Genomic DNA, 17,834 nt, shown 5'->3' with positions numbered 1-17,834 from the left:
ACAAAACGCTGCATTTATTTCCTTACCTGACGTTTGAAGGATCAGGATTGAAGGAGCAAGCATGTGTTTAAAGTGGTTTGTTCAAATCTGCCTAATTAGAAATGTCAATTTATATTTGAGAGGAGAAGAAATGTGTGTGAAGTTTTTCCAGAAGCTGCTTATTCATTTGTGTGTTCACAATGTGTATTTTGTGTAAACTACAGGTTGAGGTTTATGTTTTAACTCTTTCCTAATAGACACAGAAAGGTTGAAGTAACTGTTTAATGATGTGATAAAGTGTCTTAGATAAGGGGGGAGAGAGATACCTGCAAGTATGTTACCAAGGTTGTAAGCAGAAAACAACTTTTGGAGTGTGTGTGCAAATTGCAGTTATGTTAAAGATTCTTGAATGGTCGGATGAAATGGGGGAGGATGAGGAGATTTCACCCCTCCCATACCCAAGAATCTCCTGATCATCTCCTGAGGTCTCTGCTGACTCTACAGAGAGGAGGAGCAATGTACTGCTCTCTACTTAATTAGTCAAGTGAGTGAGTCTCTGTGTGTGAGAGAGAGAGTCAGTGTGTCGGAGAGTGAGTGCAAGAGATAGTATTTAGAGATAAGATTGCTGCTAAGAGCAGCTGCAGGCACTCAGAGTAGCATTGATGTATGCTCAGAATATTTAGCTCTGTATATAGTTTGTATTATAGCTGTAGTTATAGAATAAAAGAAGATACTTTACAGAGCTGCTCTCCGAGTGGTTTATACTCTGCAAGACTCTGCAAAACGCTGCTGCTCAACGACTGCATTATTGAGACAGTGAATCCGGTGCTCTCAGCTCCAAGCTGTGAGTCCACAGCACTGTGACCAGTTCCTGTGGGAAAGGAGGTCTCCGGCAGTGCTACCCAGCTCGCCTAGCCCAGTCGGGGCTGTAGTGCATGAGTCCAGTTGGTACACTGGCTCAAGGGCGATGCTGACAGCTCCCAGCTAGGCAAATGTTTGTTTTTTGTGGGAGTGCATGTCAGCATGCAGAGGGCCAGGAGGCCAGCTGGCTAGCCCCAAGCTGGGCCGTCTCCTTCCAGTCTTCCCGCTTCGAAGACCATCGGCATCTGCTCCGACATAAATCAGCGACCCGGGCTTCAAAGCCAGGGCACACTATCAGCAGAGTGAACTGCACACACAGAATAGGCATGAGGCTTGTGGAAGCATACTACAACTATAGATTTATTAATCATAAATCAGGACAAAGAAACATGTCGTCTATCTCTCTTGTCTTCTCAGAGAGAACAGGAAAAGCAAAAGCTATACACAACGGAAGTTGTGCTGGAATGTAAACAGACCTGTGACACGCAACAATTCCACACGTCTGCTCCTTAAGGTGGAATGGAAATGTCAACAGCAAAGAGCTGACAGGGCCTCACCAGCTCCCAGCCTGGCAAATGTTTGTTTTTGTGGGAGTGAGACATGGTGGGATGGGGCAACACCATTTTCTGGTTTGCTTCAGGCAGCAAAATGTATTGGGCCAATTCTGGCAGAAGAAGAAACAGTAGCTACAAAACAGTAGGGTGCCCCTTGAGAAAAGGGGAGAATGCTGATGAAACCTAGCACTCTCAATTTTCTCGTTGTCTCTTTATCTTTCTGTCAGCATTAGGACTTCTATATTACTGAGAATGTTTCATAGAACAGAATTTTGGAGCTTTTCTTCCCTAGGGCTTCCTTCCTTTCTGTTTTAATTTCTTTATTTCATACTTGTTGCTTCTATATAACTTAAAAGTTTTTCGAGATCAACCTACAGTAAGAATAAAAAGAAACAACATTTAAACCCCACTTATTTCAGTGAGGTTTAAATTAAGGTTACCAGATTTTTTTTCAATGAATCCAGGGACACTTTTCAACTTCAGTTGAAGGGGATGGATTTTGTCAGGGGACTGATCTGTCCCCGGGAAACAGGGACGTCTGGTAACCGTAGTTTAAATGTGGTTGCTTTTTTATTCCTAGTGTATTTGATTCTGATTATTTGGATTCTTATTGTAAAACCCACCAATTAAAATATAGAAAGAACAGCAGGAAGAAGAAATGAAACCTCTCCTTTCAGAGACACTAGACTCTCTATTATCATATACCAGGGACAAATTATAGGAGATGTGCTACTTCAAGGTTTCATAGGTAGCTGAGACTACCGGGCTCCTCAAAGCAGCAGACAGGAGTAGACAAATCTCAGTTTGATCCCCCAAGCCTGCTTGGTGTCCCTGGGCTTGTTTGACAACTTTACATATTGTCTTCAAAAATCAAATAACTTTCTGAGGTCTTCAAAAAGCAGGTTAGTCTGTGAACCACAGGTCAGAAAATAGTTTCACTGGTTGGCCACTCTGAGGAGAGGCTTTTGTGTGAAGGTCCAGGGCCCTGGAGTGCCAGGTCCAGGGCCCTGGAGCCCCAAACACAATCCACCTGCCATGAAATGTGTCCTGCCACAAACTTGGCAACCACTTGATTTTTCCATCATAGACAGATGGAGGAAGAAGGAAATTGCTTGTTGGGCTCCATTCAAACTTGGGGAGCCACCAGCTGCACAGATCCAATCAAGAAGTACTATTACACTCGTTTTTTTCTATTTTCACTCAGTCATAAATTGGCAAGAGCAGTCCAGTACTGACACATTTCTACTTCACAGAACAACTAGTAAGTAATGCTGAGGGACTTGGAAACCTCAAGCATTTGTCTGCATTATGTAGTATTAATTGAGCCATGAATTCCCAAATGGCCAATCAACTTGGCTCTTGGATTCTACAGAGCAGAGGTCATGATAACCTGCCTTAACCATTTCCTCTTTTGTTAGCCTTCTGTGGTTTTCCACAGTTCCAATGTCTAATAAATTGAGATTCAACAAGATGATTGGTGGTTCTGCTTGAGACAGGTATTCCCAGATGCAATCTATACAAGATTAATTTAATCTTGAACAGAACTGGTACGATCTTCATGTGCTTTACAGGCAGCAATGTACTTTTTTATGGTGCCTTGCTCAAAGTGGTTCAGGGCATAGTTTGAAGACACAATGTACACCCACCCTTTGGGAGCCATGCAGATTTGTGTCCAGAAAGGTCACATGCTGTGCTTTACAGAGAACTGCCCTCTGTTTGAAAGGCTTTTAGAGGGCAGTCCTCTATCTAAAGGACAGTCCAGTCCAAATGCAATTTAAAGAACTCTGGGTTGTTGTTTTTAAAAGGAGAGCAAAACAAATCTTGAGAGGGGGTCGCAAGGCACATGTGACTCTTGGGTCCTGCTAGGACTCCGGTAATGGTTGCTGAATACTGAATACTGATACTGGGTTATGTTTTTTTGCCTATGTGAGAAAAGAATGTAAATCCTGACAGGAGTGGGTGTGTTTAGCTTTAATAATATGTATGGATGCTTTCAGGACATCTAAGAGGTCTGAAAACATGTCTGAATGAGTTCTTAATCCTGGTATGCCTCAGAAAACCACTCACTGGACATCGCAAATGGGAAGAGTGCTGTCCTATGCAGGTCTTGGCCTTCCATGGCATCTGGATGGCCACTCTGTGAAGAGGATGCTGGACTAGATGGGCCTTTAGCCCATGGCTGGCCTACCCATGAGGTAGGGTGAGGCAACTGCCTCAGACAACAGGATCCACAGGGGCAGCAGATTCAGCTTCTAAAAATGCATTGCCTGCTGCTGTTGTTGCACTGGCAGCGACAGCTGTGACATCATCATAATCATCATTTATTATTATTTATACCCTGTCCATCTGTCTGGGTTTCCCCAGCCACTCTGGGCAGCTTCCAACCGAATATTAAAAACACAATACAGCACCAAACATTAAAAACTTCCCTAAACAGGGCTGCCTTCTGATGTCTTTTAAAAGTAAGATAGTCACTTATTGCCTTGACATCTGTTGGGAGGGCGTTCCACAGGGCAAGCACCACTACCAAGAAGGCCTGGTTCCCTGTAACCTCACTTCTTGCAGCAAGGGAAGAGGGAACCTCCAGAAGGCCCTCAGTGCTGGACCTCAGTGTCCAGGCTGAATGATAGGGGTGGAGACACTCCTTCAGGTATATAGGGACAAGGCCAGTGACTGGGGCTGGATCTGCCACCTCCTTGACCGTCACCCCCCATGCCTCCTCTACCAAAGCCTTTTGGTGAACAGGAGGTGCTACTGGTCTGCTCCCACGCTTGTTCCTGGTGTAGACCTTAACTCACCCTTTCTTCCCTGGCATGGAGGCTCCATTCTGTGGTTCATCTCACATGTCAAAATGCCTTTGGCTTGATCCACCAGGGCTCTCCTTGTGTCCTTATCCTGGATTAGTCTCCTTTTCCCCGCTTTCTTATTTACCTCTACGTTTATTGTACTCTTATGGTTTGTTTATTTAGAACTGTGTTTGTGCTATATAGAGATTTCTTCCACTTCCATTTAATATGGGAGGGGGGGAGAGATAAGCTTTCTGCTCTCCCCCTCCCCCTTTTAATAAAATATGTCTTTGTGCATGTCAACTCACATTTACATCTGACTGCTGAAATGAAATTCTTTGGTTAGGAAGGAGAACAAAGGCACATCAGCCAAGTCATGAGCATGAGGTGCAGCCATTATCCTCGGCTTTAGATAATTCTTCCACCATGAAAGGAAGCACAATGTCGGCCTCCACAATAGTAGAGAAGCAAGGATGGAGGTGAAAAGTTCAGTCAGCAAGTTACTACATTATCTTTTGTGGAAGCTACAGCAGTGAAAATACTCCGCTTTGGGTCTTTCTATTTATAGTTTCTCATTTAATTTATAAATGTTAGCATAAGGCAAGTATGATTTATGACTACATGTTTCTCATCTCTTTCCTGCTTCTATTGTAGATATTTCAGCCGTTTTGACTTCAGCCTGTCACTCTTCCCATCTAGCAGTACTTGCTCATCACGAAACCTAAGGCTGGTCTTTTCTTTCTCTCTCTCCCCTGACCCAATACAGTGGTACTTCGGGTTAAAAACTGAATTCGTTATGGAGGTCCATTCTTAACCTGAAACTGTTCTTAATATGAGGTACCACTTTAGCTAATGGGGCCTCCCGCTACCTCCATGCGATTTCTGTTCTCAACCTGAAGCAAAGTTCTTAATCTGAGGTACTATTTCTGGGTTAGCAAAGTCTGTAACCTGAAGCGTCTGTAACCTGAGCAACCACTGTATACAATGGGATACGCCTCTTGTCAAAGTTGTAGGCTCCAATGAAATAAATTCAAAGTCAAGGCAACCTATATATTTGCCAAGAATATCAGAATTTTGAAATCTGTACAGATTATTGTTACAGTATCATAGAATTGTTAAGTTGGAAGAGACCCCCAAGGGCCATCTAGTCGAAACCCCTGCATCGCAGGAATCTCAGCTAAAGCATCCACGACAGATGGCCATGAACCTGTGAGTTTGCGGGTGTTAAAATCTAATTCAGCCTTCCAATCCCTGGATGCAGCAAGTAACAAAGGAAAGGTGATGGGCCATTATGAGAGCAAAGTAAAAGGGGCTGTGTACCAGATGGTAAATTGGTGGGGTCCCTCCTTCAGCTCTTAGATAGTTAGAAGGACAAAGCCTGAGTTAGAGAGCACAGTTTGCTGTGATGTGACCTAGAGGGGAAAAGCTGCGGACTGAAAAAGCAGGAAAAGAGCCATGACTGAACTGAATTCAAGGTTGTGGCTGTGGGAGAAACAGGATCTTTTTGGGGTGTTAATGCCATGAACCTCTCAGAGTGACTGGGGCAACTCAGTCCGATGGGTGGGTACAAATTGTTGTTGTTGATTGTTATTGGCTCAGGTTGTATATGTGTGTAAATAAACCATATATCATAAAGACACCACAGTCTTGCCTGTGACTTATTCTCAAAAGAAATCACAAATCCTGGATAAGAGCCTGGAATCCCTGGAATCTCACACCACTTGGAGATCAGGCTTACTTGCAACATTAGGTTGATTTGCATAATTTCTCCTCTGTTACATCATTTTATTCTTTGTACTCTCAGTACAGAGAACAGCAATGAGATATTTGAGCACCCCTCCCTGCTCCCAGTCAGTGGAAATCTTAGTGGAAATTTCTCCTCTGGCTTTTGATTTAACACAGAGCATCACTTTCAAGCATATCTTCCGAACCACCAGGAAAACGTGTGTGAGAGAGAAAGAGAAAGGTGAATTGTCTACACTCAGTACCACATACTGGTATTGCATGCAGCTGCAGCAAATTGAAACAATTATAACAGATAATAATTTGGTAACTTCACACGGGATTTGGTAAGAAGGACTTAGCCTTTTCGCGCTGTATCAAGCTAATGATCCTCTGCCTCCTTTTGCACTTGCTCTTGCACTGGTTCCTGGGTGATGGCATCCTGGCTTTCCCTGCACTACAGCTTGTCAAGCTCCAATGGGACATCCGTCATGTAAAACAGCACATAGCAGCTAGGATCTGTGGCAGCAATCACCAAGAGCCTTAGTCCCTGCAGTCCTATGTCAGCTTGTAAGATGAGGCAACTGCCAGGGTAGCATCTGCTGTGCTTGGCCATTGCCAATACATCTGTGTCAAGGAAACTGATCAACAACGTTCAACAACCCCATATTTCTAATTTCATTTTTTTCCCATTTTCCCCCTCACTGGCCCATTTGTTGGGATGCATATGATTCCATTTGCCTGTTGTGCTTGAAGAAGCAGCTCACTTGGTGGGGCTAAGCCACAACGCTAACCTCCTAGCAGCAGTGTTGCTACTATGTACCTAAAGGGTGAGGACAACGCACTGGAGGTGCCGGGGTTGTGTGGGTGCACTGGTGGGAGAAGTAGGTTGGGTCCACTGGAGCGCCTTCACCACCCCAACCTCCCCACCACCTCACCCTCTCAGTAAGCAGCTGGCAAGCTAACAATGTGGATCCACTCAATGAGCTACTGGTTAGGTGAGAAGGGTTGACGCTGCGCTGGGCCCGGGAGTAACCCATGAAACGTGGTCCAGGACCGGTCCATAATCTGAAGGTTCCGCTGGGAGTCAGTCCGACAGGGCCAAGGCAGGAAACCAGGCAAGGACAGGGGCAGGATCTAGCATACAGCAATGTTGCTCCCGCAACCTGGGGTGGGGTCCGACAGCCTTTTATCTTTGTCGGGGTAGCAGCCAGTCCTGATCTTTCAGCGACTCACCTCCCTGTTTCGCCTGAAGGCAAGCACTCCTCCTGCAAGTACTCAGGTCTCTCCTTCTCTCAGACCTTAGTCTCTGCAGCTCGGGAGACGTCGGTGGGTTACTAGACGCAGTGGACGCCTCAGCCTCACCTGACCCAACTGGTAGTGGAGCGGCTATAAGTGATGGCCCAGCTGAAGGCAATGAGGTAATCCCCGTATCTGGAGCCAGGGCAGGCTCAGGCCCCTGACTCAACCCAGAAGGTTCTTGTTGCAGGGGAACCTGTGCAGACTGGGACTCTTCAGGATCAGGCACCAGACTTGGTTCAGATGATGCCTGAGGCAAAGGATCCAGTGCAAACTGAGTCTCCTCTGGTTCCAAGTCCAAGCCCAAGTCCCAGACCATCACAGATGCAATCTGTGGTTACACATGTGATTGCACCATCTATGTGCAGTCCTTAGCATGTGGGATCACATATTAGAAAAGTAACTCTGATGTACCCATGACTGCTTCTGGAAGGCATTTCACTGAATTCAGTTCTTGCTGAACTCTCTAAATGAATTCATTGGCTCAAGTCAGGATGCAGACCTTGATGTAATGTGCACCTCAAAATCTTTTATTTTAATCTGCGGGAGAAATTTTCCCTTTCAAGTACAGAGGCTCATGCCAAATTCTCCATCAGTCAGATTTTATTCAGCAATTCATCAAAGAGTCTGCAATAGCTTTCCCTTCGGACACACACTATGTAGACAAAATATGTGTCATCCGAGGTGTTCATCCTTTACCCAGCCACCTACCGCCAACCCATTGCCTCCCCCTCTCCAACCCAGCTTATTGGAAATAAGTTATTGGAAATGCAACACACTAACTCAACCCATTTTTACTTTACGAATCAAAACCCTCCTTGTACCTTATATGGAACTGTTCTTCGCTTTAATATTCAACCGTTATGTTACTCCTAAATTGGTTCTTATCAGTTTTGTGGTCAGGTTGTATGCTTGCATAAATGACTCGGGCCTCACTGATAATGCGTTTAACAAAACAAAACAAAACAAAACAAATTCTCTCAAATGTAAACTGGATAATAACTTGTTTCCTTCTTCTTTCTCATTCACCCACTTTCTTCCAAGCTCTCCTTGACCAGCTAGCTTTCTTGTTCTGCTGCTGTGTTTCTGGCTGTAACTCTGGAACAGAGCAACACTGAGGCCGCTGGCCCCAAATATCCTCCAACTTTCTTTCCCCCAGTATGGAATTCCCCACTGGAATGCGATTAACCACCCCATGCCAGTTGATACTTTCAGCTGTGAGCCACCAAGTGTGGAATAATTAAGAGATTAAAAAAACGGGAAAATAATATGCATTTGCTCATTCCTATCAACCAGCTCCAGTGGATGTTGAAACAACTCTATCTTCACACACCTGCCTGCTAAGCATCAAACATTTTTGATACTGTCGAAATGACTCGACAACAGTTATCTCTGCACTGCTATTAAAGCATTAGTCATTTTTATCTTCTATATGTTAATAGCTTTAATGGAGAAAAATGTCCTCCCCCAGCCTTCAGATCTCATCTCATGGTCTTTTTTACTGCACATCAACCCTCCCACACATCCCCAATGAGGCACATTTTTGTTCATAAATGATTTTCTTTCAACCCTCTAATTGCAGGGAAAGTTCAAATTAGATCCTGAAACATTAAGAATTCATCCACTGACCTGCATCTAATATCTCAGGGAGCACTGCAGTAAACAAGTGTAAATGAAGAGGAGTAACTGGTACTGAGTATTAATTGCCCTGAATAGAAAATAACCTTTGCTCTGAAGCACAGAGGAAAGTTGTGGCTGTATTCATATACTCTAGAAAGGGAGAACGGTACCGGTTTATTTACAATAGAAATTCATTCAAAGGTTGTGGTCATTGCAATCCCAAATCTTATAGTAACATCTTGTATACTTTTTATGAATCTATTGCATGATATGTCATACTGTTCTCTCACTTGCATCAATGAGTTTTATATGTGTTGATAATAAGTGCAGTATTATATTTTAACCATTTAACAACATGCATACTCATGATACAGTATTTTGCTCAGAAAATGATCTCTGGTAATCTCTTCGAAGTCCATTTCATGCACTCCAGAGCAAAGTATGCCATGTGTAAGAATGAATGTGTTTATTCAGCAATAAGTACAGAATTCATACCTTTATAAAAATATGTTTGTGATACCTTATTATGTGCATTTGTTTTGGAAGGGAAGGCATGTCCTATTTTGGATACTGCACCAGGCATGTCAAACACCTTAATCCAGCCTTGGGAAAGCTTGTGGATCCTTTCAAAATGTAGAAAGGAAGGGTTGACACAGCTATAAGTGTAATCTACTTCTGAAAACAATTGCAAGGAGTTTTGTTTAATATTGCAAGCAAACATGCAGCAAAATTCAGACTTTTTATGAGATAATAATTCACTTGTTACTTATTTAAAGCAGCTACCCTGTTTTTTGAACTAGTACTGTAAATAAATTAAAGGTTGGATTCAGCTAACTTTAACCCAGGATAGAACCACTGAAATTAATGGATCTAAGTTTGTCATGATCAATTAATTTCAATGGGTCTACTCTGAGTAAACATTAGTTGAATATGACCCTAAGTCACTGTATACCTGTAGAACCTGTTATCTTCCAAGGAAATTGTTACCTCCCAGATGTTGTTGGACTCCTACCCCATCATCCCTGACCATTGGTCATGCTGGCTGGAGCTAATGGGAGCTGAAATCAAACAATATCTGGGAGGCCGCATTTTCTCCACCCCCTGCAGCAGAAGGCAACAGAAGCTGATCCTGTGCCTACACCAGCAGTGATAAAGGGCTTCTTATATTTCATTATATACAGAGAAGGTTGTAGTGTGACAGCTTATGCTGAATTACAGGGTGTTACGTCACCTTGCAGATGTTTGTGCAAAGATATATTTCGAAAGCTATAATCAAGCAATATGGATAATAAAATATCTGGGCAAGACAAAAGATTCATGCTGGAGTTTGGGGAACAGTCTGTTTCATGTGGGAAAGAGACCTTTGCTTTACAACTTGCACGAATACTCACACATATCCCAGGTTTTAGCTGTGCAGGTGTTTGGTGTTTGCTTGAATGCCATGGGAGCACATACTCCAAACTAAAAAAGAAGGAATAAAAGATATCAGCCCCATGTAACCATGCTAACAGCTATCTTTATTTCTATACTGTGTTCTTGAAAGGTTACCAGTGGCCCCATATGTATACAGAGGCTGTCATATCTTTCTCTCCCAAAGAAGGAACTGCATGTTCTCCCTGTAAAGTCCCTTCCTGGGACCATTTTAAAGCAGTTAAAAAAAAATTAAACAGAAGGGAGGGGGGATGAGTTGCTTGAAGCAGCTGCAAAATGTTAAAGAAAGACGGAGCCCTCAGACCAGATCATAAGTACAGTACAGTCTCATACATGGATTAGTTCATTTGTAATACAACTAAAATCTTCTGGTCTACTTTCCAATCCTCACATGAGTCTAAGTGGGGCAGAATGGGTTGGTCTGCTCCCTAATCAACATTGAAATGGTGTGTGCGTGTGTGTGTGTTGTATGTATTTCTCTAGATCACTGGCTTATATGCCTCAAACAGAAAGAAAAATGGTCTCCTAAAACTACCTATACGGACAGTCAACTCTCTCCCCCCCATACATTGTCCTTTTGAGTTAACTGTGCACCCCATAGGTTCCTGGAGGGGAGCAACCATCTTTTTCTCCCTGTGTACAATTCCCTAGGAATGGACGGCACATTATGATGTATAGTCAGCAGCCCAGTAGCCTTCCTCTGAGGAGGTTATACCTGCCTACCAAACAAGTCCATCACTGAACCTGTCCATTAGAGTCCAGCTTGCCTTAAACCAGTCGGGGTGAAACGGCAAGAATTCCAAACAGGCAAAGGTCCTTCCATCGAGGCAGCTTCCACTTATCATGCAGGGCTCGATGTCCGGGTGACGCACTTCTGCAGTACATTGTCAGAGCATCGCCAGAGATGCAGAGGCCATCCTGATGTCTGTTGAAGGGACACAGGTTGCCATTTGGAGTATGACCTTATCTCCCAGAGGAGCAAAGCAGCTTAGTCCAATCAGCTAGAGAGGGCCAGACAGCAATAAATCTCTGTCCTTTCTTCACTCGCTTCTACACCTTTGCCGGTTTGCCTCAATTCCACAGCAAAGGTGAGCTGGAAACTAAGTACTTTGGAAGCAAGGCGTGTGTGCATGTGATGAGGGAGGGGGAGAAGAGCTAGAGAGAGAGAGAGAGAGAGTAGGAGGCAGGCAGGGAGGGAGAAAATATGCACCCCCCCTTCTTTTTCCAACACATTCAGTTACACATTTAATTTTACCTATATGGAAATAATTACTATATAAGAAAACCTGTGCCTACCGTAACGTGTAAAGTATCTTGTGAATGTTTTCCAGTTCCTGCGTCTCAAGAATATGATAGCTTACTTCATGCATCTGATTAAGAGCCATTCTAGATTATAACTTTCCCATTTCTCAGTCAATCATTCGTGATGAAAAATCTACTTTCCTAGCATAGAGACATCAACAAACAAAAATATGAGATATGGCTCATCATGCAATTAGTTTCCCTACTCCCATTCAGCTATGAGAAAAGAAAGATATGTCAGTTCACATTGTTGTTTGAAACCAGCATTTCCTTCTCTGTTTCTCCCCATCTCTGCTTTACTCAAACTTCTGCTGTTGTTTTAAACCTCTACTTTCCCTTTCTTGGTGTCCCTCCCAACTGCTGTTGTACAACTTGCCTTCACTTTTGTTCCCCTATCCCGCTCTCACGTCATGCAAATCCAGGATTGTGACGAAGCACAACAAATCCTCCATTGGGGGCAGAATGATGACATTCTTCCATTTGTTATTATACAGAGAGAAATAACTAAAGCTCTTAGAACCACAGGCTGTTATCAGTGTGTATATGCTGGAGACAGATCACTGGTCACAGATATTGCATTTACTCCTGCTGACATGCACCACCACCAGCAATAATTTAGGAAGCCCCAGAGGTCACACACAGAGAGCATGCAAGTGGTTAGCTAAAAAAAAAACTATTAATCGAACAGAAGTAATTTTTGCTGATTAATGGCTTCTTCCCCTCCCCAGGTTTTCTTTCAATAACCATTCATGTACTAAATTAAATACACAAGGATATACAAACTGGGTGATAAATTTAGCATTTGATTATGGGAAAATGCATGGTAAGGTGTGTGTGTGTGTGCATGTGTATAGTTGCAGAAGAGAAATTGATCTGTAATATTCCAGGTTTCTCTGCTCATCCTTCAGACTCCCCAAGACACATCTTTCACTTGCCTGTTTGGAAGTTGCTCTTAAACTGAGATACTGGGTGGTGTTGAACTAAATATTTGCACCAGCACAAGGATTATTGTAGTGTAATGGGACTTTTGCCTCTCTCCTCCCTCCACCCCACCCCCCGCCCATGTGCACTTTGCTCTAGCCCCAAATCTGCTCAGGAGAGTTGAGGAAATACCCAGAACAGATTTAGCGGGTGCTCTCACAAGTGGGTTGCAGGGTTTTTGTTGTGCATATCTTACCTACAAGGTGTCGGTGAGTATTGTCTCTTGCATTCTGCAAATCTTCTCACCCTTAGTCTGCATTCTGCAGCCTCTCCAGCTTCCCACAACTCAGTTAAAGCTGAGGAAAAGACATCATGGTGCAACTCCTCCTACAGAGCTTTTGCAGATCAGGAAAAGCTGTTGGCAGCCATGCTTTTCCCTTACAATTCCCTCTGAGAGTAATAGAATGTCATCGAGTCCCATCACACTCAGAGAGACTTGCTCTCGTAATTCAAAATGTGTAGCAGCAAGAGGCTCTGTGCTGGCTGGATGATAGTAAAAAGGTAAAGGTACCCCTGACTGTTAGGTCCAGTCATGGACAACTCTGGGGTAACGCGCTCATCTCGCTCTATAGGCCGAGGCAGCCAGTGTTTGACTGCAGACCAGTGGCGTAGCGTGGGTTGTCAGCACCCGGGGCAAGGCAAGTAATTTGTGCCCCCTAACCCGTGGATTTGCGCCCCTACCCCTAACCCCCAGATGTTGCACCCGGTGCGGCCGGCCCCCCCCTGCACCCCCCACGCTACGCCACTGCTGCAGACAGCTTCCGAGTCATGTGGCCAGCATGACTAAGCCACTTCTGGTGAACTAGAGCAGCACACGGAAACACCGTTTACCTTCCCACTGGAGCAGTACCTATTTATCTACAGTGGTACCTCAGGTTAAGTACTTAATTCGTTCCGGAGGTCCGTTCTTAATCTGAAACTGTTCTTAACCTGAAGCACCACTTTAGCTAATGGGGCCACCAGAGCATGATTTCTGTTCTCATCCTGAAGCAAAGTTCTTAACCTGAGGTACTATTTCTGGGTTAGCAGTCTGTAACCTGAAGCGTATGTAACCTGAAGCGTATGTAACCCGAGGTACCACTGTACTTGCACTTTGACATGCTTTTGAACTGCTAGGTGGGCAGGAGCTGAGACTGAACAATAGGAGCTATAGTGGAGCTTTTTAAATAGGAAAGCAATTAGATGTACAGAGGCAGTGCTGCAGCCATTGAATCACCCAGCAGAGATCTGTAGGAGTCAATCTGAATCACTATGTACCTGGATCAGTTCAGGTGAGTCTGTTTTTGATTCAAGAGTTCTGTGGACTCGCACCATCGCCACTGAGCTAACCCTGATCTTTAGACATTTTCAGAACATCTAAAACAGGTTAAAAAAAACCTGTTTGGATAAAATGGAATAAGTTGTTCCTCCTCAAAGTAACAGGTATGATGCTATTCCTGGAGTGTATCTTACTATTATTTCATTACCATGAATTTATTTATTTTTTATAATATGCATGTCTTCCTGCATGTTTCTGAAGTCAAATTTGGTCAACATGTCTAGAAGCATATTCCACGATGAGCTCCCTATAAGCGTTTTGTCATCCTACCTGCAGACACTAAAGGATGAGCCAATGTGCTGTGATAGACACACACAGTTTTCTAGCTGTCAGCTAGCCCAACCGTCAGTCAAAGTGATACACAACCCGCCTCCTGCAAACTATAAAGCACTTTTCAAAAAAAAAAATTATGAGCAATATGTTTTAGATTTGTGGCTCACTAATGTTTGGGGGAAATATGCTTACAGTGGTGCAGTATGAAATATAGCAGTTTCAGATGCCGCATAACCTTAGTTAACCCTACATGCTTTTCTGTCAAGCAGGGCTATAAATAAAAGGGAAACACTCCATGCATTGCTTGGATTTTCTTAGCATGGTCTGGATCTCACTGCTACCCTTATTACAGTATTCAGATGTTGTCCCTCCCACCTCAGTTTCTTTTTTTCCTCCCCTTGTTCCTCTGGAACATGTCCAAAGGAGAGCAGCAGAGGTGGTGAAGGGCCTGGAGACTTGCGCTGGGATCCTAACCGTGTCTGCTCTGAAGTAAATCCTATTGAATTTAAGTCAATGGGGTTAGGATTGCAGCCTTACGAGTAAAGATAGGTGTGCTTAACCTGGAGAAGCACTGATTAGGAGGTGATCTGGTAGCCATCTTCGAATATTTGAAGGGCTGTCACATACATGATGGAGCAAAGTCATTTTCTGCTGACCCAGAGGACAGAATCTGTACCAAATGTAGACTAAACTTTAGGAAGAGCTTCCATGTTAACTTTTAATAACTAGGCAGAAATTCAACAGGTGCAGTTGCAGAAACTTTACCCGTAAAATTTCTCCCTTCCTCACCACGGCCTAATTTAGCATGTGTAATATGTGAAACTAAAGCAAGCCTTTATTGCTTACTGGATGGGAAAGCTAAAGTATTTCCCTTAACTTGCACAACTCCTTTCATCATCAAACACTGCCCATGCTGGCTGAGTAGAAGTCCACTAACATCTGAAGGATCACAGATGCTCCAGTCCAAAAGTAGAGGGGAAGAATATTAGAACAATGTAAAAGCTTAATCTTATATATTCTATCATCTGTCTAGCTACACTTCCTTACATTCAAAAGTATAAATGTAATCATAAACATAAACATAAAAGAAAGATGTTGAGTTATGTACATTATAATGCAATGATCTATATCTGTCTAACCTTATAACATTATATATGTTAAACACTCAATGTGGTTACATTTTATATGTCTCATAATAACCACAGCAATTTTTGCAATTCAGTATAGCTTAGTCATCCTTTTTAGGGTTTCTTTTGAAAGTGCTGGAGGATTCTCTTTTTTTAACAAACAATAAAACAGGAGTACAGTCATACCTCGGGCTACAGATGCTTCAGGTTGTATGATTTTGGGTTGTGCACCACGCCAAACCCAGAAGTACTAGAACAGGTTACTTCCGGGTTTCAGCACTTGCGCAGAAGCACCGAATCACAACCCGCGTGTGTGCAGACGTGGCGCTGTGGGTTGCGAACGTGCTTCCTGTTACCAAAAAGGAGCAATGCAGCAGCGAGCAGCTGGCTGGAAAGCCAAACAGGATGTTTGTGACTGTTACCATGGGAACAAGGGGGCAGTCCATTCACTGCACTGAGCACCGGATGTTAGCTCAGTGTGCCATATGACCTGTACTGGAAGTACATGGGTGGAGTGTATTCTCTCTGCTGTTGAGTGCAGACATGTTTCTCTGTACTGCTGTAAAAGACAGAAATAAAAGCATGTAAATATATTTCTGTCTGTCTCTTTCCCCTCCCTGGGGATAGCAGGGAAGAGGGGGAAAGGAATGGTGTGTTCTTCCCACATTGGAGAAGGATCGCGGATAAGAGACCTCGCCTGTTTTCCTGCCGGGAGTCGCAGCGGGGAGGTCAACAAGGAAATCAGCCAGTGCCTAGCAGAGTGGCACATTCCTCTAACAAGGCTTGATTCCAACACTTCCCGCATGGATCACTTTTGCAACCCGTGTCCACTGTATATAGTTGCAGAAGACACACACACACACACACACACACACACTGCTTTTAAAGCAAAGGGTGAAATTTGCAGTCAAACAAGCCCTTGCATTGTGGATTAAACTTGCACCATTTCAAGCAGATTCACCCAGAAGTTTCCTTGTAGGAAACGTTTAAAATTTATTTTTAAAAGAAGTTTCCAACTTCTTCTTTTTTGAAACATTGCAGACTTGGTTGCCCCATCTGAGGGGATAAAGTTTGCTAAATGATGGAGCTACTCTCGAGGAATAGCAGACTTTACCATTTGCGGGTAAGAATAAGGAAATCACACACTTTCCTAGCTTTTGGGAAAGCTCTCTTTCAGGGTGTCCTGGTTTTTCCTTTTTGAAATATGACAACCCTAGGATAAAGTGACCCATGTAAAGAGCAAATGTCTTTCTTTATTTCAGCATTCCTCCCCCAAATCAATGTGACTGGAATGGGAAAATAACTCACAGTGAATAAAAGCTAGATTTTTTTATCATTTTATCAAAATGAAACCCCACATTTCCACCACCTCCCCTTTTGACCTCTGGGTGTTTCTCAAGTCAGCGTGGTTTCATTTCTCAGGAAAGAAGTTGGGAGGGGGGTGACTGCACAGCCCTAATATAACATGTGTTTTTTTAAAAAAAAATCAATAAAAAGAAACATAAAAATTGGGAGGTACAACCAGGGAAGACAGAAGATGACAGTCAATGTAGTGGCTTTAAGGCACTGACAGTAAAAATATCAGGCACAGAGATACATCTATGCACATTTGCTTCCACACCTATGAAGTCAGTGTGCAAATTAGGGAGCTTCTCAATAAAATGTGAACCTCCCCATCCTTACCTCCAACCTTCCAGAGTAGATTTTGGGGGTGCACAGAGGAGAGGAAATAAAGTCCCCAATGCACAAGTGGAAGCCTGTTCCACTGGTGTGCAGACAAATGGATATCACCCACTGAAGCTTAAAGGTAAAGGTAAAGGGACCCCTGACCATTAGGTCCAGTCGTGACCAACTCTGGGGTTGTGGTGCTCATCTCGCTTTATTGGCCGAGGGAGCTGGTGTACAGCTTCCGGGTCATGTGGCCAGCATGACTAAGCCACTTCTGGCAAACCAAAGCTGCGCACGGAAATACCATTTACCTTCCCGCTGGAGCAGTACCTATTTATCTACTTGCACTTTGATGTACTTTCGAACTGCTAGGTTGGCAGGAGCAGGGACCGAGCAACAGGCGCTCACTCCGTGGCGGGGATTCGAACCGCCGACCTTCTGATTGGCAAGTCCTAGGCTCTGTGGTTTAACCCACAGCGCCACCTGCGCCCCTTCACTGAAGCTTACTTGGGAGTAAATATGCATGCTGATAGCATATCTGAGCATCTTGCAGTTTCAGATAGACAGTGAAAAGCTTTTGTCATGGAAATATTATTAATATATACAGTGGTACCTCAGGATGCGAATGGGATCCGTTCCGGAGCAAGGTTCGCATCATGAATAGAACGTAAGATGCGACTGCTCATCTGCACATGCGCGGGTCACGTTTCGCCGTTTCTGCGCATGCGTGTGGTGTCATTTTGACCGTCTGCACATGCACGAGTGGCGAAACCCAGACGTAATGGGCTCCACTGCAGAACACAACTCGAAAATACTTATCCTGAAGCATATTTATCCTGAGGTATGACTGTATATAGAACCTGTAGGTCAGTGAAGAATATCTGAGGTTGCAAATGACTAGGCAATTGTCCTC

This window comes from Podarcis melisellensis (assembly GCF_964234715.1).
Source record: "Podarcis melisellensis genome assembly, chromosome: 7".
Lineage (NCBI taxonomy): Eukaryota > Metazoa > Chordata > Lepidosauria > Squamata > Lacertidae > Podarcis > Podarcis melisellensis.
This window is presented reverse-complemented; position numbering follows the sequence as displayed.